The sequence below is a fragment of the Mixophyes fleayi genome, chromosome 8, assembly GCF_038048845.1.
Source record: "Mixophyes fleayi isolate aMixFle1 chromosome 8, aMixFle1.hap1, whole genome shotgun sequence".
Taxonomy (NCBI): Eukaryota; Metazoa; Chordata; class Amphibia; order Anura; family Limnodynastidae; genus Mixophyes; species Mixophyes fleayi.
In genome coordinates this window covers 1938790-1964124 of record NC_134409.1, presented here as the reverse complement: position 1 = coordinate 1964124, position 25335 = coordinate 1938790, and the positions used below count along the sequence as shown (strand labels likewise).

Sequence of the window (25335 nt, the reverse complement as noted above, 5' to 3'; positions counted from 1 at the left end):
GATTTCCTCTGTAAAGAGCGTACAGCGCACCGGGGAAGGAGGAGAAGGAGGTAAGTGCCGGGGGGGGGCGCGGCTCGGATCACCCGGGAAGGGGGGGGGAGGGGCGGCTCGGATCACCGGGGGGGGGGAGGGGCGGCTCGGATCACGGGGGGGGGGGGGGGGGGCCCTCACGGGGGGATGGAGGCCCCCTTAGCCCAGGGGCCTCCATTCCCTTAATCTGGCCCTGCCTGATGTCATCACTTGTGTTCATTAGGAAAACTTGTGTATTGTAAGGAATAAAGAGCAGAAGTCACAGTGAAGATCAATGATCTGAATAAAAGTAAATATCAATAGTGAATAAGAATAATACACTGTCTATATAAATGACAGTAGGGGGTACATTATCCTATATATAGTACAAATGATGATACAATAAAGTAGGTCTGATACACTCGCACAGAATCACGTGCTTACATATTAAACCAATAAAACAACATTTAAAGGAAAATAAAACCAAAATGCAATGAGCAGTTAGTTATCCTCTGATTCTCACTACATGATACTATGTTTACTAATCCCAAAATGTGGGTTTATAGTGAACTAAGTCCCACAAAAGCATTTTGACATATTGTATAGAAGAGTAAACTGTACTAACATAAGTTCAATGAATGTCGTCACAGCTCTGCTGTCCCTGACACTAATCCACATGTTGCTCCCTGTACTCTGTAAGTTGTTTTCTGCAATAAAAGCTGTGCATCTGCTATGTTAATCTGTTTCTTATTGCTGGCCAAATTCTAGTGAGTAAGGTGAAGTGAAAGCTCAGACTACTATCTTTTAATATTCACTTGATACAGGTGAGCCGAGTTCTCCAGTTAACAAGTAGAAAGGCCAGAAACAACTCTTTGTTATGTCAGAGTTCATTAAATGTGCAAATCATCTCAATCAGAATAAAAATAAACTTGTCAGGTTTCCTTTTCAGTACAGAGGTTTCAGATGTAAAACTACAACTGGATTGGACGTGATCAGCACTACACTGAGGTTGTCTCCTCCTGGGGAGAATCGTGCGCAGGAACAAGGCTTTATATTCCGACAGACACACTTCTCTATAGGGAGTAATTTATTGTAGCAATAACGCTCACTAATGCAGCAATATAAAAGGGTGTAACAAGTTATCCAGGACACTCTGTACACAAATATCCTGCACTCTGCATTTATATAGAACATGTATCTTCTTCTTACTAAGACAAATGTGAACCCTGCTTATTATTTCTCAAAATGCTATTTTTTGTGTAATACCAAGAACAACTTTCACCCAAATGCGCAAATTTATTATGCATAGTAAACATCTGATGCAAAACTGCAGCTAAATCTCTGCAATGATCGTCTAATACCAGATATCAAATGCAACAAAAGTAATCTGGTCCACGGGTGCCGCAGCCTGAAATATACTCTAGTCCAGCGGGGAATGTATTCAACAGCGTTTTTTGCAACTCATTTTTGGACGGCTAATTGTAAAAGGGGAATGAGTTTAATGACAAATCTGCCTTTAAACATATTCCTGTTTTAAAGTTATTTGTCAAACTCGACGAATATCACGAGTTGCAAAAAATGCTGTTTAATACATTTACTGCCAGATTTCTAACCCTGCAGAGTCGCATTGCTGGCTCCTCTTAGCAGGATAATATGAGAATAACATATAAAATACTGGAACCAGGTGCTAAATCCAATTACCTTTTATCACTCCAGCGCACGTTATAATGTGTATTAATGGGTCGCAGTTAATTTGAGATTTTGCACCATAAATATTTTGTGAAATGCTACATAGTCTAATACACAGCTCTACTTTACAATAAGCGGGATCTTTATTTTACAAGAATCATCATTTTGTAGCTTCGCTTTAAATGAAGTATAAATAAATGTGTAACAACCCCCATTACGAGTAGTGTGAAGGTTTGTGATCTCCATAATACTCTGATAAATTGGGTGCATTTGTGACAGGTCTGCAGAATTGTCCTTCTATGTTAAGCTGGGTACACATCTATGCAATTATCATGCAGATTCACAACCATTTGGTCAGATATTGCAAGAGTGTGTACGCTCCCCCAATCATGTTTTATTGTACCAAAATACATCGCATCTGTTCATTTAGTTTTATAAACTTCCTAAATATCACGATCAACGATCGAGCGATGTCGGGCAAATATGGCAGTGTGTACACACTCACCACCAGCAGTGTAGGCAGATATCTGTACAGTGTACAGAGTCAGAATCTTGTCAGCAGATGGTTATGAGATGAAGATCAAAATCTGAATGTAAATCGTGTTGGTGTGTACACAGGAATCTGCATGATCATTGAAATATGCATCTGAAATAAGATTAGATAGGAGTGTACCCAGCTTTAGAGGGTGATAAGAAAAGCAGAGACAGTGAAAGTGGGTCATTGGTGTCCCCGACCTCTACGTCTTCGGGGACACTGCGAGTGCTGGGATTGGAAAGGGAGGTGTAGGTCACATTTAGGATGCATCCTGTAACTTAAACAGGTCTCCTCCACGTGACACAAGAAAACCCCATCTCCAGAACTGCTGGGCACGTCTCCAAGGGAGAGGCGCTAGTTTTCCGAGCTCTATGATTAGAAAGTGACTGGACCAGATTGGGAAGGAAGTAATGTTTCATTTCTAATGGAGCAAACGACTTAGTCAGAGTGACAAGCCCACAGTTCTCTTACCTAAATAAAGTCTGCAAGCCGTGGATCCACGTGAGAGGGTCACACCGTGCTACCTCTGCAGTCACCTGCCAGATTGTTGATATTGCATGAGCTTTAATTAACAACATTTTCTTGCATCAATTTACTGCAGTTTCCAAATTTGTCTTCATTCCAGAAAATGGGAATTATAGAGGATTAGGGTCGGGATAGTGTCTGGTGCAATGCAATCTGTTTGTGGTCATCGCCATCAGCGAGTATTTGCACCTCTTCTATAGCCTGCTAACGGTAGTATATAGGTGTTTCTGCATGAGACACACTTGTGCAAACACACCTTTACTCTACGCTGCCTACAGTAGGACGCCCCTTTCCTCCCTATCACCCTACTCCAGGCGTAAACTGGCATAAGTACCAAAATCGCATACGTAGGCACATGCGCGTGCGCCCACTTTCACAGCTCTGTGGGTGCAGTGTCACCTCCCATATTTGTGCTGCCCCTACTCGTGCCTATGCATGGCATTTTCCAGTCCTAAATTGAGCTCCCCCAATCAGTCTAAAAATTTGTCTCCTCCCTGATCGGTTATAAGAAAAACGTGTATGGTCTAATAAATGTCATTTATCCTCTATATTCCTCCTGCCCTGGCACAATTATTATGCTCCTGCTCTGTGGTAATGCTGGAAACACGAATGATATAAGGAATAGAAACATCTGTCTATTGTCTCCTACAATACAGCTTGTTACAGCCACATTTATAGCTTAAATCCAATCCCTTCTATAGGGAGCAACAGTCTCTGCAGCCAGTTGCTAATCAGGAAACACCCTAGTAAACGTGCGTATACTACCCATTGCTTCTCACTTATGTACCATGCCCTACAAAATAACCTCTTGCATTTTGTATGTTGTTGTGCCTCCGATTCACCAAGTTCTCCCAACGTTGCACATCCACAAAAACGTCATTTTGAGGCAGATTGAATACAGACGAAGGTCTATGAATTAAAAAAGCACAAAGCACATTTCTGTGTGTCCATAAATTATGTTTACTAACCCCTTATTGTTTGAAGTTAGATCTTCTGTAATAATGACAACAATATTAATTAAATAACATTTTGCTTTTGCTAGATATCTGATGTTTGCAGCATCAAACCCTCCTTTTCCATCCTGTATGCATAGAAAACGCTGTGCACCCTGCCTTATAGCATCAGAGCCTGTCACACACTCTCATAATTACCAACATTAAAAAAGCAATGTGCAGGGTTATTTAGCTTTGCGAGTGAAGATAAAAAAAAAAATGAGCAAGTTTACACCTTGGCAAAACCATGCTGATTTACGGGGGAGAGGGGGTTGAATGTAAAATGTGTGGGCAGATTTAGAGTTGGTGCGTGTCCTAACTCAACTCTAAACTGCAGTGTAAAAATAAAGCTGCCCAGTATCTGTGCATTACATGCAAAAGCAGCCGCTATATTTCCTGCAGGCAAAACAAAAATAAATGCATTTGCCCCGCATGCAGCGCACCATGGTCTGTCCAGAGGCAAATTTACTCCTTTTTTTTGCTTTGCTCCTACCTCCGAGGGCTGCTGTGTTTGGATGGTCACTTCGGACGTCCAGCATAGATCATTCAAACCTTACGGAAAACTCTCAGCTTGATATCCCCTGGACTCCAACACTCTGCATCTGTTGCAAAGTTGAATGTATGCCCATTTACGTTGTGTAATTTGGGTGAATTTGATCTGTGCCACCCACAAAAATCCCTAAAAAAGTACCTACACCTCTGCAGACCGGCACGCATCCACACTTGCGCCTGTTTGCACCCGAAGAAGCGTGACGGGGAGGAAAGGTGCTTTGTAATGTAAGCCAATTCCAGTAACGGCTCAGAGAATTATGAACGAGGCGTCCTGAACACAGACACAGATTCGCCTTTTATAGCCCTATTATTTGCAGGTGCAAATACACATTGATAATGATGGCGATCACCAGCAATAGCCAGCTGCTTCTGATTGGCTGGTTAAGTTCTCTTCATTGATCATGAATATATTATAGGATTACATTTTTTTCTTCTATTTTCATGAGAATGCGAGGAGGAAGGTTATATCTGCTGTATAATATAAAACATAATAGTACATGCGTTCTGTCTATGAAAACATGTTTACAAACCACTATTGCGCTGTCAACCTGGTTCTGCGTGCGTGCCGTAAACCTGACGCATGTGCTACAGATACAGAGCATGGACTGAAGAACGCTAGTTGGGCGTGGAAATTCTGGCCCATAAATTATGCAAACGTTACGTCCAACTGCATCAGGCACCAGTCAAAGGATTTTACATCATTGCGCGATAAGAGAGTCTCTGTTCAGCCAATGGAACCTCATGTTATCAGCTGTTGATAATTCCTTTTTGTAGTCAGTGTGACTCAGTCCAGTTGCTGAGCTGTTATCACACGAGCGTTAGTGCTATATAGAACCACTCAACGCAACGTTTGCAGCAGATGCCATCACTCACACCACATGAATTCACCCTCTGGTAATGGCCGTCTCGATCCACCCACCGACTGGTTAAATCCTGTGCTAACCAGCAAAGCCATCGTCACGCTCTCAGCAAACACAGCGCATAATGAGCCGCAATTAACGTGTATAATATGTTGGACATTATTTGCCCCTTGTCACTGGCTGCAGGGTTCAGTAAAATGATTGCAGAACTGAGTAATGTGTTGTGAATCTGACTCTCAGGGGGGTATTCAATTGTCTGCAAGGTTTTTTTTTCCCCGCAGAGGTAAAAAAAAAAATCTTCTGCGGGTTTTTAACTGCAATACCGACCGCTTTGAGTTAGCGCAGCGGGAAAACTTGTGTAATTCTATTGAAAAAGAGGGAACGCTGCCCCCGCAGGTTAAATATTGTGCTTGCGAGTTTTTAGGGGAGTTTTAGCGCGGTCACGTATAACACAAAAAGAAAGTTTTGCAGACATTTCCATACATTAGATTACATTACACATTGATAATATCTACATTACAGGACTTTCTTTAGCATCTTTTTTAATTTAACTATTTTTTACCATACAATCATCTATATCATGTCAACACATATTACTACATTCATATTTGTACCAAAAACATATATAAATATAATTAATTTGTGATTTTATTATTTATTTATTTTATGTTTATTTTTTTTCATTATTTTTTCACAAGAAAATCAGCTTACACAAGTTAGGCATTAGTGATAAACATAATTGTAACTTTTTTTCTCATTATTACATGATTTCAAATACTTTTCAGAGATTTTTTTATTTTTAACACACCCCAAATAGGTGCGAGATAAAACAGCATATTGGCCTGTTTAACGCGCCGCATTAAAAAACAATTGAATAGCTATTAACGCGGCTGCCTCTCACACACCCTGGACTTTCAATAGACCCCCTACTGGACCACGAGAGGAACGTTTGTTAAAAAAAAATGGAGCGTTAAAAGTGTAATTGAATCACGGGTAAAGTTAACCCACTCAAAATGATAAAAAAAAAAAACAGCATTAAAATGACTTAACACGGTAAAAAAAAACAACAACTCGCTGACATTTGAATACTCCCTTCAGAATGATTCTGAGTCCCGACCAACAAGGTATAATAATCTGTTTACTGGTTTGTGACAGAGACTCTCACATTCTGCCAGTGTATTAATATAGAAACACACAACAGTAACCATCCTAGAGAAGACCGAGTATCTGTATAGCCCCTGAACACGGCCAATCACCATCGAGTGTCACATCACACTGTTCAGGCTGATGGCAACTTGTTACATTGTGTCATTAATAGGACACTGAAGTCACACAGACTCATCTCGCCCCCACAACCATTATGTTACAATGTAACAAACACGTCTTTTAATGGATACATTTCTATCTGCACTTATACAGACCATACTATTAACAGTAAATGAAAGGAGCATTTGAGAGGTTCATGAGTTCATCAAACTTCAAAGGTGTGTAACAAAAAGTAACAAACACACTTCCCCTTTTATATTCCCGATAATTAATAGGATTTTTTGCCTGCAGGTATTTGAAGATTAAGTTGATGTATTTACATGTGATGTTACAAGAAAAGAAAGAAGACTTCAATGCAGCCTATAACCGAGGATCAGACCTTGTTATTTTTGCCTGGTTCTTTCATGAGACACATTAATATCTTTATTACGTTACCCTAGTAATTGCAGAAACACTTTCAGATTTGTTTGTTTGCAGCAATGTTTCTTTGTAACCTACTATTATATATTCCTATATCTCCATCGTTCTGTGTCTGTCCTTATACAACCATAGAAAATATTCTAAGCTTCAAAACAGAGGTAAGTACTAGGCAAAACTAGGCAGCAGCATAGGGTGACATGGATGTGGGGGGCGGGGGGGGGGGGGCTAAATAATGTGAGTCATACAGTGTTCTTATTTAGCCTGTGGTGCCCCTCACTGACCTCTGAGATAGGAGGGCAGCAGATGGCAGCTTCTTACCTGTGAAGCTCACGGCTGCTGCTCCTCCATCTTGGTAATGGGCAGGTGTGTGGCGCTGGGCTATAATGTCACAACTGAGAGAACTATTGTTACTATTGTGAGTAGTATTATAGTACAGGTGGAAAGTATTACTATCACAAGTGTGCACTAAGTGCTAAGCAATGAGGCGAACTGAATCGCACTATTGGATGCCAATGACCCCTTACTGTCTGTCCAATACGCCTTATCTCAAAGCCTCATTTGCAAGGATCTGGTGCAAGGTAAGTATCTGACATCATAAAGCAGCGGTACCCAAACTGTGCGCAGCCGCTCCCTGGGGTGCTCTGGTGATCTCACAGGGGTGCTGTAGCCAGAGCCAGTTGTAAGCTGGGTAAGCAATGAGGACTACTTGGTAATTATTTTGGCTTAGGAGTGCCTTGAAAAATTTTTGGAGACCCCAAGGCTGCCTTGAACTGAGAAAGTTTGATACCCACTGTCATAAAGTGTCATTTATGATGCTGCTCCACAAACCTCACGTTTCTCTCTGTAGTAAGATGCTTCTGTGCCAGTTTATGTAGGTGAAGGGCACAGCGCAGCGCAAAAATGGAAAGATGACCGTGCAACATGTAACTACTTCCGATTGGAGGACCGGGAACGTTAGGGATTCTATGCTCCTTGTATCATGAGAGTTGTGTATGTAAATTTAGAGAATCTTTCCTGGTTTACGTCTAAACACAAAAACCTTCTTCTTACCCATCCTCGGAGGTGCCATCAGGACTTTCAATGACAGAATTTTGGTGTCAATCATATTTCCGTCTGTAATTTCAGCATGAGAAATATGACAACCACTGGTGTGGATCTATAGTGAATGTGATGCCCCATGTACCATCCCAGCACAGATTACACTGAAGAACACATTAATAGGCAGTTAGAGGCCAATGTACTAACAACATTAATATGTACAATTTTCCAATATGAAATACAGACAGTCCCGAGTTTCACTAACCTTAAGACAAGACTGTATTATAGGGGAAATATGGAGAATTGTAATGAGAACAAGGCGTGCTCCAAAAGTCCATATGTAGAGCTATAAAGGGATGTATATGTGGCCGCCATCCTGAAAATGGTCACTTCCCAAAAGAGAAAGGTAAGTGTGTACCTCAGTGTAATAGCTCCAATTGTGCAAACGTTATACACTGCAGGTAATAGCGGCATGCAATGACTGATTAATGGAAATAGTGCAAAGTGCAAGTACTAAAGGAACATTATGAAATAAAGCCAGATGTGAAGGACTGATGTGAGTGAGTTCTCTGTACAGCGCTGCGGAATTAGTGGCGCTATATAAATAAATGATGATGATGAGATGTGTAACGCATCAGACGTCTCTCTGCAATTCTGGGATTGATGTGTTGTTTAACTTCTGTCTTCCAAACTCATTTCAGTATTTTGTTTATTTCAGGTGATATAAAGTATAATTAAAGGCTTCTCAGACACTGGAATATTCGGGTATATTGCTTATACAGTAAAGTATAAATCCAGACTTCCAGTGAGATTACAGACCCAGAACCTGACGTAACACATTCGCCACGTTCGATGGATTTATATACAAATGATCCCACGATTCTATTCTACAAACCCACAGACAAATCCTGGGGCGGATGAGGATGGACAGGGACAATGGAAGCTACGAGCTCTTAAATAACATACGAGGCCGCAAACCCTGTAGAACGAGTTCATTTTGTATCTTTCTGTTACATCATCATAACAAATTAAGATTCCAAACCGTCTGATTCACTCCTTTCAAATCACAGCGCTTTATGTTGTATTTATACGTCTTATGGTTCTTTCATTTTGACAGGAAGGTGAGTTTGGATCCTCTCATAAACCAGCGCAGTGTTTTCTTTACTTATTGCTAGGATGAGAAACCGGGTGCGTGTTCTCACATTGACCACCACGTCTGCTGGGTGTGGCTCGCACTGACTCACGATGCAGGTGACATTGTTGTATCGGATGCCCCTGCACACAGGCTTAGGTATCTGGTCCCCCAGGGCAGCAGTGTGGCACACGTGTTGTGACAGTGCTGTGACAGACAGCTCCAAAGGGGCTGACAGGAGCCTCTCCCATCCAAGAGCCAATGAAGACGGAGATCAGAGGGATGACACACGCGCTCCGGCACACACGTGGGAGGGCCCAGAGTACTTGTTTTTCGTGACTGCCATCTAATAAGCCTTTTGATCTCACACCACAAATTGTTGGCACCCTCCAACGCACTGCAAGGCTGATGAAAGGCTCAGCCCGCAGGTTGCAACAAGCCTGGTTGGCACTCGCTAGAGACACTGGAGGACTATTTAGTGATTGCCCAAGAAAATACCACCGCTGAGGGTGATCGTGACGAGCAGCGATAATAAGTCTGAACCAGAACCCTACAGAGCGCAGATTCTTCTCCTAAATGTGCTCCTGGAATCTGTTATATTTTATTTGATAGTTTTTAGTAATGTCAGTTTACCTGGCAGCTCCCACCATCTATATTCATCTGTCTGCCATTCCCTGATAATTGTGCAACTCTTGTATATAACAAGGAATAAATCTCAGAATGACGTGTGTGCTACAGTATGTAGAGTATTTCACATACATTCCTATCAGGAGACATTTTATAGACTATATATAATCCTACATACCCAGGATGATTTAATAATGTGCAGGTCATTTATGAAAAAAGTTACACTGAAAATCACTTTTCATTGGGGTTGTGGAAGACTTACTAATAGGTGTGTTTTTTGGAGAGTTTTGCAAACCGCTACATATCAGGTGCCGTTTTTAGTCCCAAACTATAGTAGCACTCCCCCATCCTGGTACCCCTGGCCGGTGGGTACCAGGGTCTAATAAGAAAATCTAGTGCAAGCTCTTGTGGCACTACAAGTGCCAGCATGCACAGACAGCCCATGCTAGCACATGTAGAACTACAACCACCAGCATGCACATGTGTGAGAGTGCATAGTAACTTGTATTGCCAAAAGTGTGCACTACAAGTCTCACCCCTGTATCAAATGAAATAAATATTATTGCTCCCATTAGAATATAAATATATAGTATTACCCCCTATTAGAATCTAAATATATATTGGTTTAAAATAATAAAACCATAGTGTCTTTTTAAAACTTTACATATTTCTGCCACCATAATAAAAAAAGGTGCCTCCGTAATTAATACTTTCCTAAAATCTTCTCTCCATCTTGTTCCGCTGTAATCCAATTCGAATTTTGAAATCCTAGATGACAAAAAAATCCCATTGAATGCAGGAACTGCTCACAGACAACAGCCAATGAGTAAAGCTCTGGTGAGTCCGGCTACCAGGCAGCCAATCAGGAGCGGTATCATACACAGCTCAGCCAATCGCAAGTAACCTGCCAGTAGTATCGCTGAGGTGAGAAATCAGATTTATCTTTGCGGCGTGAGATTATTGTAATGAGATATAGGCTGGAGAGGATGCGTTTACAGGAGCGTTCCTTGTCATGTGCAGCCATTTCCTGCTGCCAAGGGACCAGACGAGAGTGGGTTAAAGTTGGGTCTCGGCCTAAACTTTTTATGAGACGAAAAACTTCCAATTTACAGTACAATGTGTAATAAAACGGGACCTTAAAACTATCGCCTGTTGGTGCTGAAGATGATCTTCTGGGCACCATACGACCAATGTAACAAAAACTTTTTCGTCTCCCCTCTCTCTTGATGTAAATAAGCCACATATAAGGCGAAACAATATTACAGGAGAAAAATTAAAAATGAATGTACTTAAGGGATTGGAGGATGGACTTTGGTGTTGTGTTCATACTTTTGCACAGTGCCCCCCCCCCCCCTCTCTACACAACATGGTCCCCTTTTAGTTTGTGGGGTCTGCTCCTGCGTACGCATTGGAAGCACTTTATAAGTGAGCTCTGCAGTGTCCAGCATATAATTATTACCTGCTCTGGTGGAACCTTTCCACTATGTATATAATTAGCTCTCAGTATAGGATGTCTCCGCCCATTTCCAGAGACATAATCATGGCGGCTGCCAGTCAGCAAAGTGATTTCAGTTATTATACAATACCCAATTATCACTTTCACCTGTTGGGACAGAGGCCTCTAATTGTAAAATACAAGGCTTCATGCATATAATTGTAAAGGCACCTTAATATCAATGTATAACGGACATAGAAGAATGTCCAATGCGATTCAATGGCAATTGAATTTGTATGTGTAATTTCTAAGAATTAGTCTATTGACATTTGGGTAAAACATGAAACATGGGGAGAAATATACAGCAATTTGAGACGGTTTATCTGTGTTTTAGAGGAAACTTGTTGTAGACTCCTAGAACAGACCAGATAAAGACAAAACTAAAATCCAGGATTATATCACTAATGCACCTTACAGACAGGGAGCTTGTCACAACAGGAAACTCGCCAAATAAGTGTCAAACTTTTGACATGTCCATAAACTTTTCTTGGTTGGCTCAACTCCTGTTGTGGGTGAGGTTTGTCTGGTAATGCCGGTGTAGGTGGCTGGATTATAGGATTAAGCTCTTTATGAGCAAGCAGGTGTAATGTTCCTTATTTATCATTAACCATTGTGCTGCTGGGAGGGTAAGGCCTGTAATACGTATGTTACCGGCGTCAATGTATAGATCTGAACAGGAAACAGGTCTGAGAATACAGAGAACATTAATTATAATCCAGAAGGTTTTCAATGTGTGTCTTAGAAAGACTAAAATATCACAAATTATTACTGTTGGTTATCTTCCGACATTTCCGGTTTTAAGGAGTTTTTGGGGCAGACAGTTGTTGACAAAATGGGAGTAAACTACTTTTAAAGAACCATAAGCATGAAAAACATGCATATATCCACCCAAATGTATCATGAGATGTGTCCGTCTCCGGATCAGCGCCTCCTTCACTATGTCATCATCATAGAGAGTATCTGCACCTACCCTATAGCAGGTGACATAGACACACCTCCTAACAGGTGTACATGCGTGTTCCTACCAGTCTACATGAGCTGTGAGTGCATCAACACGCCTTAATGTACCTGGGCAACGTTAGAACGCCCCTTCCCGACCCTGTAGCACCTATTCAGGAGCTGGCGAGGATAAGTTCCAAAAACAGGCGCATATCTGTAATCAGTATATAATGCAGCGCTACATTCTAGTAATCAGTATATAATGCAGAGCTCCATTCTAGTAATCAGTATATAATACAGCGCTACATTATAGTAATCAGTATATAATGCAGAGCTACAGTCTTGTAATCAGTATATAATGCAGAGCTACAGTCTTGTAATCAGTATATAATACAGAGCTACTGTCTAGTAATCAGTATATAATACAGCGCTACATTATAGTAATCAGTATATAATGCAGAGCTACAGTCTTGTAATCAGTATATAATACAGAGCTACATTCTAGTAATCAGTATATAATACAGCGCTACATTATAGTAATCAGTATATAATACAGAGCTACAGTCTAGTAATCAGTATATAATACAGAGCTACATTCTAGTAATCAGTATATAATACAGCGCTACATTCTAGTAATCAGTATATAATGCAGAGCTCCATTCTAGTAATCAGTATATAATACAGTGCTACATTCTAGTAATCAGTATATAATACAGAGCTACATTCTAGTAATCAGTATATAACACAGCGCTACATTCTAGTAATCAGTATATAACACAGCGCTACATTCTAGTAATCAGTATATAATACAGAGCTACATTCTAGTAATCAGTATATAATACAGAGCTACATTCTAGTAATCAGTATATAACACAGAGCTACATTCTAGTAATCAGTATATAACACAGCGCTACATTCTAGTAATCAGTATATAATACAGAGCTACAGTCTAGTAATCAGTATATAATACAGAGCTACATTCTAGTAATCAGTATATAATACAGAGCTACATTCTAGTAATCAGTATATAATACAGAGCTACATTCTAGTAATCAGTATATAATACAGCGCTACAGTCTAGTAATCAGTATATAATACAGAGCTACATTCTAGTAATCAGTATATAATACAGAGCTACATTATAGTAATCAGTATATAATACAGAGCTACATTATAGTAATCAGTATATAATACAGAGCTACATTCTAGTAATCAGTATATAATACAGCGCTACAGTCTAGTAATCAGTATATAATACAGAGCTACAGTCTAGTAATCAGTATATAATACAGAGCTACATTATAGTAATCAGTATATAATACAGAGCTACAGTCTAGTAATCAGTATATAACACAGAGCTACAGTCTAGTAATCAGTATATAACACAGAGCTACAGTCTAGTAATCAGTATATAATACAGAGCTACAGTCTAGTAATCAGTATATAATACAGAGCTACAGTCTAGTAATCAGTATATAACACAGAGCTACAGTCTAGTAATCAGTATATAATGCAGAGCTACAGTCTTGTAATCAGTATATAATACAGAGCTACTGTCTAGTAATCAGTATATAATACAGCGCTACATTATAGTAATCAGTATATAATGCAGAGCTACAGTCTTGTAATCAGTATATAATACAGAGCTACATTCTAGTAATCAGTATATAATACAGCGCTACATTATAGTAATCAGTATATAATACAGAGCTACAGTCTAGTAATCAGTATATAATACAGAGCTCCATTCTAGTAATCAGTATATAATACAGCGCTACATTCTAGTAATCAGTATATAATGCAGAGCTACAGTCTAGTAATCAGTATATAATACAGAGCTACATTCTAGTAATCAGTATATAATACAGAGCTACATTCTAGTAATCAGTATATAATACAGAGCTACATTCTAGTAATCAGTATATAATACAGAGCTACATTCTAGTAATCAGTATATAACACAGCGCTACATTCTAGTAATCAGTATATAACACAGCGCTACAGTCTAGTCATCAGTATATAATACAGAGCTACATTCTAGTAATCAGTATATAATGCAGAGCTACATTCTAGTAATCAGTATATAATGCAGAGCTACATTCTAGTAATCAGTATATAATGCAGAGCTACATTCTAGTAATCAGTATATAATACAGAGCTACATTCTAGTAATCAGTATATAATACAGAGCTACATTCTAGTAATCAGTATATAATGCAGAGCTACAGTCTAGTAATCAGTATATAATGCAGAGCTACAGTCTAGTAATCAGTATATAATACAGAGCTACAGTCTAGTAATCAGTATATAATGCAGAGCTACAGTCTAGTAATCAGTATATAATACAGAGCTACAGTCTAGTAATCAGTATATAATACAGTGCTACATTATAGTAATCAGTATATAATACAGTGCTACATTCTAGTAATCAGTATATAATACAGTGCTACATTATAGTAATCAGTATATAATACAGTGCTACATTCTAGTAATCAGTATATAATACAGTGCTACATTATAGTAATCAGTATATAATACAGAGCTACAGTCTAGTAATCAGTATATAATGCAGAGCTACAGTCTAGTAATCAGTATATAATACAGAGCTACATTCTAGTAATCAGTATATAATGCAGAGCTACATTCTAGTAATCAGTATATAATGCAGAGCTACATTCTAGTAATCAGTATATAATGCAGAGCTACATTCTAGTAATCAGTATATAATACAGAGCTCCATTCTAGTAATCAGTATATAATACAGAGCTACATTCTAGTAATCAGTATATAATGCAGAGCTACAGTCTAGTAATCAGTATATAATGCAGAGCTACAGTCTAGTAATCAGTATATAATACAGAGCTACAGTCTAGTAATCAGTATATAATGCAGAGCTACAGTCTAGTAATCAGTATATAATACAGAGCTACATTCTAGTAATCAGTATATAATACAGTGCTACATTATAGTAATCAGTATATAATACAGTGCTACATTCTAGTAATCAGTATATAATACAGTGCTACATTATAGTAATCAGTATATAATACAGTGCTACATTCTAGTAATCAGTTTATAATACAGAGCTACAGTCTAGTAATCAGTATATAATGCAGAGCTACAGTCTAGTAATCAGTATATAATACAGAGCTACATTCTAGTAATCAGTATATAATACAGTGCTACATTATAGTAATCAGTATATAATACAGTGCTACATTCTAGTAATCAGTATATAATACAGTGCTACATTATAGTAATCAGTATATAATACAGTGCTACATTATAGTAATCAGTTTATAATACAGAGCTACAGTCTAGTAATCAGTATATAATGCAGAGCTACAGTCTAGTAATCAGTATATAATACAGAGCTACAGTCTAGTAATCAGTATATATTACAGAGCTACAGTCTAGTAATCAGTATATAATACAGAGCTACAGTCTAGTAATCAGTATATAATACAGAGCTACATTCTAGTAATCAGTATATAATACAGAGCTACATTCTAGTAATCAGTATATAATACAGAGCTACATTCTAGTAATCAGTATATAATACAGAGCTACATTCTAGTAATCAGTATATAACACAGCGCTACATTCTAGTAATCAGTATATAACACAGCGCTACATTCTAGTAATCAGTATATAATACAGAGCTACATTCTAGTAATCAGTATATAATGCAAAGCTACAGTCTAATAATCAGTATATAATACAGAGCTACATTCTAGTAATCAGTATATAATGCAGAGCTACATTCTAGTAATCAGTATATAATACAGAGCTACATTCTAGTAATCAGTATATAATACAGCGCTACATTCTAGTAATCAGCATATAATGCAAAGTTACAGTCTAATAATCAGTATATCATGCAGAGCTCCATTCTAGTAATCAGTATATAATACAGAGCTACATTATAGTAATCAGTATATAATACAGAGCTACATTCTAGTAATCAGTATATAATGCAGAGCTACAGTCTAGTAATCAGTATATAATACAGAGCTACAGTCTAGTAATCAGTATATAATGCAGAGCTCCATTCTAGTAATCAGTATATAATACAGAGCTACATTCTAGTAATCAGTATATAATACAGAGCTCCATTCTAGTAATCAGTATATAATACAGAGCTACAGTCTAGAATCAGTATATAATACAGAGCTACATTCTAGTAATCAGTATATAATACAGAGCTACATTATAGTAATCAGTATATAATACAGAGCTACGGTCTAGTAATCAGTATATAATACAGAGCTACAGTCTAGTAATCAGTATATAATACAGAGCTACATTCTAGTAATCAGTATATAATACAGAGCTACAGTCTAGTAATCAGTATATAATACAGAGCTACATTCTAGTAATCAGTATATAATACAGAGCTACGGTCTAGTAATCAGTATATAATACAGAGCTACAGTCTAGTAATCAGTATATAATACAGAGCTACATTATAGTAATCAGTATATAATACAGAGCTACGGTCTAGTAATCAGTATATAATACAGAGCTACATTCTAGTAATCAGTATATAACACAGCGCTACATTCTAGTAATCAGTATATAATACAGTGCTACAGTCTAGTAATCAGTATATAATACAGTGCTACATTCTAGTAATCAGTATATAATGCAGAGCTACATTCTAGTAATCAGTATATAATGCAGAGCTACATTCTAGTAATCAGTATATAATGCAGAGCTACATTCTAGTAATCAGTATATAATACAGAGCTACAGTCTAGTAATCAGTATATAATACAGAGCTACAGTCTAGTAATCAGTATATAATACAGTGCTACATTCTAGTAATCAGTATATAATGCAGAGCTACATTCTAGTAATCAGTATATAATGCAGAGCTACATTCTAGTAATCAGTATATAATGCAGAGCTACAGTCTAGTAATCAGTATATAATACAGAGCTACAGTCTAGTAATCAGTATATAATACAGAGCTACATTCTAGTAATCAGTATATAATACAGAGCTACATTCTAGTAATCAGTATATAATACAGAGCTACAGTCTAGTAATCAGTATATAATACAGTGCTACATTCTAGTAATCAGTATATAATGCAGAGCTACATTCTAGTAATCAGTATATAATGCAGAGCTACATTCTAGTAATCAGTATATAATACAGAGCTACAGTCTAGTAATCAGTATATAATACAGAGCTACATTCTAGTAATCAGTATATAATGCAGAGCTCCATTCTAGTAATCAGTATATAATACAGAGCTACATTATAGTAATCAGTATATAATACAGAGCTACATTCTAGTAATCAGTATATAATACAGAGCTACAGTCTAGTAATCAGTATATAATACAGCGCTACAGTCTAGTAATCAGTATATAATGCAGAGCTCCATTCTAGTAATCAGTATATAATACAGAGCTACATTATAGTAATCAGTATATAATACAGAGCTACATTCTAGTAATCAGTATATAATACAGAGCTACAGTCTAGTAATCAGTATATAATACAGCGCTACAGTCTAGTAATCAGTATATAATGCAGAGCTCCATTCTAGTAATCAGTATATAATACAGAGCTACATTCTAGTAATCAGTATATAATGCAGAGCTACATTCTAGTAATCAGTATATAATACAGAGCTACATTATAGTAATCAGTATATAATACAGAGCTACAGTCTAGTAATCAGTATATAATACAGAGCTACATTCTAGTAATCAGTATATAATACAGAGCTACAGTCTAGTAATCAGTATATAATACAGAGCTACATTCTAGTAATCAGTATATAATACAGAGCTACAGTCTAGTAATCAGTATATAATACAGAGCTACATTCTAGTAATCAGTATATAATACAGAGCTACATTCTAGTAATCAGTATATAATACAGAGCTACAGTCTAGTAATCAGTATATAATACAGAGCTACATTCTAGTAATCAGTATATAATACAGAGCTACATTCTAGTAATCAGTATATAATACAGAGCTACAGTCTAGTAATCAGTATATAATACAGAGCTACAGTCTAGTAATCAGTATATAACACAGCGCTACATTCTAGTAATCAGTATATAACACAGCGCTACATTCTAGTAATCAGTATATAATACAGAGCTACATTCTAGTAATCAGTATATAATACAGTGCTACATTCTAGTAATCAGTATATAATACAGAGCTACAGTCTAGTAATCAGTATATAGTGCAGAGCTACAGTCTAGTAATCAGTATATAATACAGAGCTACATTCTAGTAATCAGTATATAATGCAGAGCTCCATTCTAGTAATCAGTATATAATACAGAGCTACATTATAGTAATCAGTATATAATACAGAGCTACATTCTAGTAATCAGTATATAATACAGAGCTACAGTCTAGTAATCAGTATATAATACAGCGCTACAGTCTAGTAATCAGTATATAATGCAGAGCTCCATTCTAGTAATCAGTATATAATACAGAGCTACATTATAGTAATCAGTATATAATACAGAGCTACATTCTAGTAATCAGTATATAATACAGAGCTACAGTCTAGTAATCAGTATATAATACAGCGCTACAGTCTAGTAATCAGTATATAATGCAGAGCTCCATTCTAGTAATCAGTATATAATACAGAGCTACATTCTAGTAATCAGTATATAATGCAGAGCTACATTCTAGTAATCAGTATATAATACAGAGCTACATTATAGTAATCAGTATATAATACAGAGCTACAGTCTAGTAATCAGTATATAATACAGAGCTACATTCTAGTAATCAGTATATAATACAGAGCTACAGTCTAGTAATCAGTATATAATACAGAGCTACATTCTAGTAATCAGTATATAATACAGAGCTACAGTCTAGTAATCAGTATATAATACAGAGCTACATTCTAGTAATCAGTATATAATACAGAGCTACATTCTAGTAATCAGTATATAATACAGAGCTACAGTCTAGTAATCAGTATATAATACAGAGCTACATTCTAGTAATCAGTATATAATACAGAGCTACATTCTAGTAATCAGTATATAATACAGAGCTACAGTCTAGTAATCAGTATATAATACAGAGCTACAGTCTAGTAATCAGTATATAACACAGCGCTACATTCTAGTAATCAGTATATAACACAGCGCTACATTCTAGTAATCAGTATATAATACAGAGCTACATTCTAGTAATCAGTATATAATACAGTGCTACATTCTAGTAATCAGTATATAATACAGAGCTACATTCTAGTAATCAGTATATAATGCAGAGCTACAGTCTAGTAATCAGTATATAATACAGAGCTACAGTCTAGTAATCAGTATATAATACAGAGCTACAGTCTAGTAATCAGTATATAATACAGAGCTACAGTCTAGTAATCAGTATATAATACAGAGCTACAGTCTAGTAATCAGTATATAATACAGAGCTACAGTCTAGTAATCAGTATATAATACAGAGCTACAGTCTAGTAATCAGTATATAATACAGAGCTACATTCTAGTAATCAGTATATAATACAGAGCTACAGTCTAGTAATCAGTATATAATACAGAGCTACAGTCTAGTAATCAGTATATAATACAGAGCTACATTCTAGTAATCAGTATATAATACAGAGCTACATTCTAGTAATCAGTATATAATGCAGAGCTACAGTCTAGTAATCAGTATATAATACAGAGCTACAGTCTAGTAATCAGTATATAATACAGAGCTACAGTCTAGTAATCAGTATATAATACAGAGCTACAGTCTAGTAATCAGTATATAATACAGAGCTACAGTCTAGTAATCTAGAGATCGGTACATAATGCCCCATAATTGCCTCATTCTGGAGCACTTTGCAGAGCTTCATTGTTGTGACCAGTATATCATGCAAAGCTTATTCTGTCCTCTACTATATACAGCTGAGCCCCATTCTGATGACCTCATTAACTGGACACGTTGGAAAACAATAATATACCCATCTGTGTGCATGGTTTCCCCCACAGCTCCTTCACCGCTTTCACATAAAACCACATTACTTGGTGGAGCATACAGTCCAAACAGTAGACAGACGTCACTAATGTGGTATTTAAAACCCAATTCACAGAGACTGTGAGTGGGCGCTGTACAGTCCTTGGTAAGTTTAAGGAACTTAACGTCAAAGTTACAATCAATAGAACAGAGGGCGGCAGATTTGCTGCATCCCACCAGTATGGATACACCTCCTATCTATGTTTCTTACCTGATTATCAATTCTCACACTGGCTCTGTAAAAGGCAGGTACTCCCATGTTTTACATACACAGCATTCTGCAGCTGTATAAATATATTTATGTAGGTTGTAAGTATTAATTGTATCTGTATTTTTGCTTGTTAGTTATAATTTGCAAAAACAACAACAACACTCTACATTGTATAGGTATTATCAGTACTAGGACCAGGCTACACTAGCGATATCGCCCCGTGGGACTGGCGGAAGGACCCATCCTCTGACTGTTGGACACAGGACTCAGTGTAGCACTTTCTATGATCACACAAACAATGGTGCCCTGTAAAAGGGAGACAAGAAATAGTAGAATCCATACGGGTGCCAGGAGTTAGCGATTAATCAAATCAGCTGGGTGTAAATGTTTATTATATTGACATTTCCACAGGTGCAGTACATACTTTTGTGACCCAGTTCTCTTTTGGCAGACTCAAAAATGACGTGTTAGCTGACAAGCGAGTCCATGGATAAGTGTCTGTTACATATATTACCAGCTTTAGTAGGTTTGTCCAGCAGGAAATCTCTAAATAGGGTCAATTCTCAGCAGTTGTTGAACTATAACATTTTACTTAGCCAGTCAGCAGAAAATAAGCCAGTGGTCAACAAATCAGCCAGTCATCTGCAAGACAAGTAGTCCTCAGCAAATCAGCCAATCATCTGCAAGACAAGTAGTCCTCAGCAAATCAGCCAATCATCTGCAACACAAGTAGTCCTCAGCAAATCAGCCAATCGTCCGCAAGACAAGCAGTCCTCAGAAAATCAGCCAATCATCCGCAAGACAAGTAGTCCTCGGCAAATCAGCCAATCATCTGCAAGACAAGTAGTCCTCAGCAAATCAGCCAATCATCTGCAAGACAAGTAGTCCTCAGCAAATCAGCCAATCATCTGCAAGACAAGTAGTCCTCAGCAAATCAGCCAATCATCTGCAAGTCAGGTAGTCCTCAGCAAATCAGCCAATCATCTGCAACACAAGTAGTCCTCAGCAAATCAGCCAATCATCTGCAAGTCAGGTAGTCCTCAGCAAATCAGCCAATCGTCCGCAAGACAAGCAGTCCTCAGCAAATCAGCCAATCGTCCGCAAGACAAGCAGTCCTCAGCAAATCAGCCAATCGTCCGCAAGACAAGCAGTCCTCAGCAAATCAGCCAATCATCTGCAAGTCAGGTAGTCCTCAGCAAATCAGCCAATCATCTGCAAGACAAGTAGTCCTCAGCAAATCAGCCAATCATCTGCAAGACAAGTAGTCCTCAGCAAATCAGCCAATCATCTGCAAGTCAGGTAGTCCTCAGCAAATCAGCCAATCGTCCGCAAGACAAGCAGTCCTCAGAAAATCAGCCAATCGTCCGCAAGACAAGTAGTCCTCGGCAAATCAGCCAACCATCCGCAAAACAAATAGTCTTCAGCAAATCAGCCAATCATCTGCAAGACAAGTAGTTCTCAGCAAATGAGTCAGTACTCGTAAAATAAACCAAAGCTGGTCCTTATTAAATAAACTGGTTCTCAGCAAATGAACCAGCCCTCGGCAAGTCGACCATTCCTTAGCAAATCAGCCAGTGCTCAACAAGACTAACAATGCTCAGTGAGTTTGTCAGTCATTACCAATAAACTCGTCCTTAAACAGTCTCCAGGAAAAGATCCTCATCTACACAACCAGCCCTCAAGTCAGCTGTGATTGTTGTTTGTTCTTGAGACATTTGATCACATGAAGGAAGATATGAAGGATTGCTACAAAACCGGCAGAAAATGATATTTAATACTACATTGCTTGGGGGCAAAAGAGTGGCACAATGGTTAGCATTGCTACCTAACAACACTGGGGTCATGAGTTCAGTTCCGACCAGGATCCGTGTAGTATTTGTATGTTCCCATGTTTGTGTGAATTTCCTCCCACACTCCAAAAAAACCACAGTTAGGTTAACTGGATGCTGACAAAATGTACCCGTATGGCAGGGAATTAGCTCCTATGTAGAAGAGACTGATGTGTGTGATTCCATGTTCTTTGTACAGCGCTGTGTAACATGATTGGCGATATAGAGAAATAGAAATAAAATAAATAATCCACAGTATTACTCTGTATTACTCAGCTCTGTTACATAAAATGCTGCCATGTTTTGGTGTCATTAATTGCTTATGACAAAAAACCTCTTTACTGGAATATAAACGTAATCTGCACATTTTCTGTTACTATATTTAAAGGCATCAGCCTAAAAATTCAGTGTAAGTGTCCTGTTGACAGACTTTTAATATTTACCCACATAAGTAGCAGTGTTCTGGGCTTTCAAACGTTGCAGGATGTCAGGATCTCCTCTCTGAGGTTTTCAGCAGAGAGAAATTTCTGTTTACACTGATCCATGCTGCAAAGGGACATTGGATGATGTAGAAATTAAGAGCAAGGTAAGACAGATGTCAATAAACAACCTATAGAACTCTTCCCAAACCGTGTGCTTCAACTACCTGACAATATTCTCATCCTCCATATCTATTGTACGTATTCTCTGTACAGCGCTGCAGAATATGGTGGTGCTATATAAATAAAACAATAATAATTAGTTCAGAATAGCTGAGCAGGGCCCTCTAACCTATATATTCCTGGCTGTATTGTGGTCTATGCTCTGTTATATACACAATATGTCACCAATTTTATTGTACACTTGACCTAAATATCTAATATAATCTGAAAAATAATAATGTCCTAATGCCATAAAAATGTTTTTTCCCTCTCAAACATGTCCTTGAACTCCGACTCCTCTCTGATCCCTCCAGACGTCAGGAAAGTAACTGGGATCAACCTGCCGTCCCGTCAGTATCTGTGGAATAATCTCCTGCACTTTCACAGGATCCTCCATAATCTCTATGAGGCCTCGTCAGACGTATATCCCGGTATAAGAGGTGAGCTCACTGCTGACTGATTCAGCTGCAACTGCGCTTCACAGACCTCGATTCTACTACAGCAGAAAAATCTTCACTCATCTGTAACCGACGCAAGAACTCGCCGACTGGATGAGACAACCGTAAACAATTTCCAGGAACCACAGGAGATGCCGGATATTTGGTGAAACCTTTTCACTTGGACTGTTGGTTTAAAGATAAAACTATTTGTGGAAGTGAAAGGGACCTAAGTGCTAAAAGTGTAAATGTTACCCCCCCAAGCAACAAGTACAATATATAGTAATATATAAAATAGGGCAATTTACATTCATTTGACCTAAAGATACATTGTATAATTTTGCTGGCTAATCAGTTAGATTTAGACCTAATTAGCCACAAATTGCGACATATTGGCTCAAACAATTTGCCTAACAGGACTATTCAGATGCTCCCAACATTAGGGCTTGTAAATCCATTTGGGCGATGTCCACATCTGTCTGTGTTCCCTGTACTCTCTCTAATCTGCCCACCAAGCGCTGACCTTTTGGACCTTTCAGGTCTGTACATGGGATGTATCCAGCTCTCACTTGTACGAGAACCTTACTGGCTCCAAGGTTTCCTGATCCATATCCTGGATTATTTTCAAGGCAAACTAATAACTTTGAGGATACAGCGCTGACCTCCGCAGTAGTGGGGTTAGGACGCCAACCCACGTCTGGGACCACTAATGATTCTGTTTAGATATTCTCCAGTACAAAGTGTCCCATAGCTGAGCTGTGACCTGTGACCCGAGGTTCATGTTCACATTGGCCTAAATGGAGGCACCAGCCTGGATGACTCAGAGTATTTGTCTGTAAGTAATGAGCAGACACAGGTACAACTGGTTCCAGACAGCACAAGTGCCCCCAATAACAAAAGCCGACCTCCCCCCTGCCTGTCTGTATGTGTCTTAGTAATGCAGGAGAATCTCTCCATGACGAATGACAACGTTGGACCTCGCTCATTAGGCCTCTACAAATATTTGGCCTTTGTGGAGCAGCGACACTCAGTATAAACTGCTTTTCCCTGACAGCGGGTTCAGGTCTCCACTTTACAGAGTCAACGTTCCATCCCGTGACCTCTGAGCGCCTCATCTCATCAGCCGGGTGTTTAGAGAAATGCTGGAACATACAGGCATCACACTCTTTATACTGGACAGCGCTATATGTAGGATACAGTAAGTATATAGGTTACCAGTTACAGTACGGTATCATCACTCCATTACCAGGAGCAGCAAACCAGGAAATAATTTGATGTTACATTTATTGCAGATGTAACTTGTTTCCTAACGGTGCCCAGCGATAATCTGTGGGAAACACGACTGCTAATCCAGCCTAGGACTGCGCAAATATCTCTCACCTTTATTATATATCATACACACTGTATTCATACTATTATCCCATGTATATATCACCAATATATTCATCATCATCATCGGCTATTTATATAGCGCCACTAATTCCGCAGCGCTGTACAGAGAACTCATTCACATCAGTCCCTGCCCCATTGGGTCTTACAGTCTAAATTCCCTAATATACACACACACACATCAAATCAATAGCAGCCAATTAACCTACCAGTATGTTTTTGGAGTGTTGGAAAAAAACGGAGCACCCGGAGGAAACCCACGCAAACACGGGGAGAACATACAAACTCCACACAGATAAGGCCATGGTCGGGAATTGAACTCATGACCCCGAGTGCTGTCAGACAGAAGTGCTAACCACTGATATATGATATACAATATATTGTATATTTTAAATACATATTCTATTTATTTACTGCCAATGTTACGCATGACCAGTGCTCTCTGAATAGGGTCAAAAACACTTTAAAAAGTTGAAATACCTTTACGTTTAATTTAAGTGATCCAGGTGAGTCTGCATCTCAATGCCACAAATGACAGGTCTGCCCTAAACATTTAACGCAGGTAGGAGCTCAGACTTCCAGGTGATACCAGTACTATGTGCTGCCCCGTACTGCAGGCTGATAATCTCATTATGGAGCCTGACGAGCCCTGCTCAGGCGGATGAAGAGATGGACATTTGGGATATTAGGCTGGGATGTGTTACATGATTCTCTCTGTCACT

At 38.4% G+C, this 25335-nt stretch overlaps 1 long non-coding RNA gene across 2 annotated transcripts in view; it reads right to left on the bottom strand.

The window, feature by feature from the left end:
- Positions 1–11367: 11367 nt before the first annotated feature.
- LOC142098808 (uncharacterized) overlaps positions 11368–25335 on the bottom strand; it is a 119493-nt gene continuing 105525 nt past the window's right edge. Inside the window, exons 3-5 of one of the 2 annotated variants that reach the window (XR_012678435.1) lie at positions 22590–22692; positions 20318–20390; positions 11368–11826 (exon numbers count right to left, since the gene is read on the bottom strand). This is a non-coding gene — a long non-coding RNA (uncharacterized LOC142098808). The remainder of the gene's footprint in view (positions 11827–20317; positions 20391–22589; positions 22693–25335) is intronic. The other variant, XR_012678436.1, reaches the window with a different exon arrangement.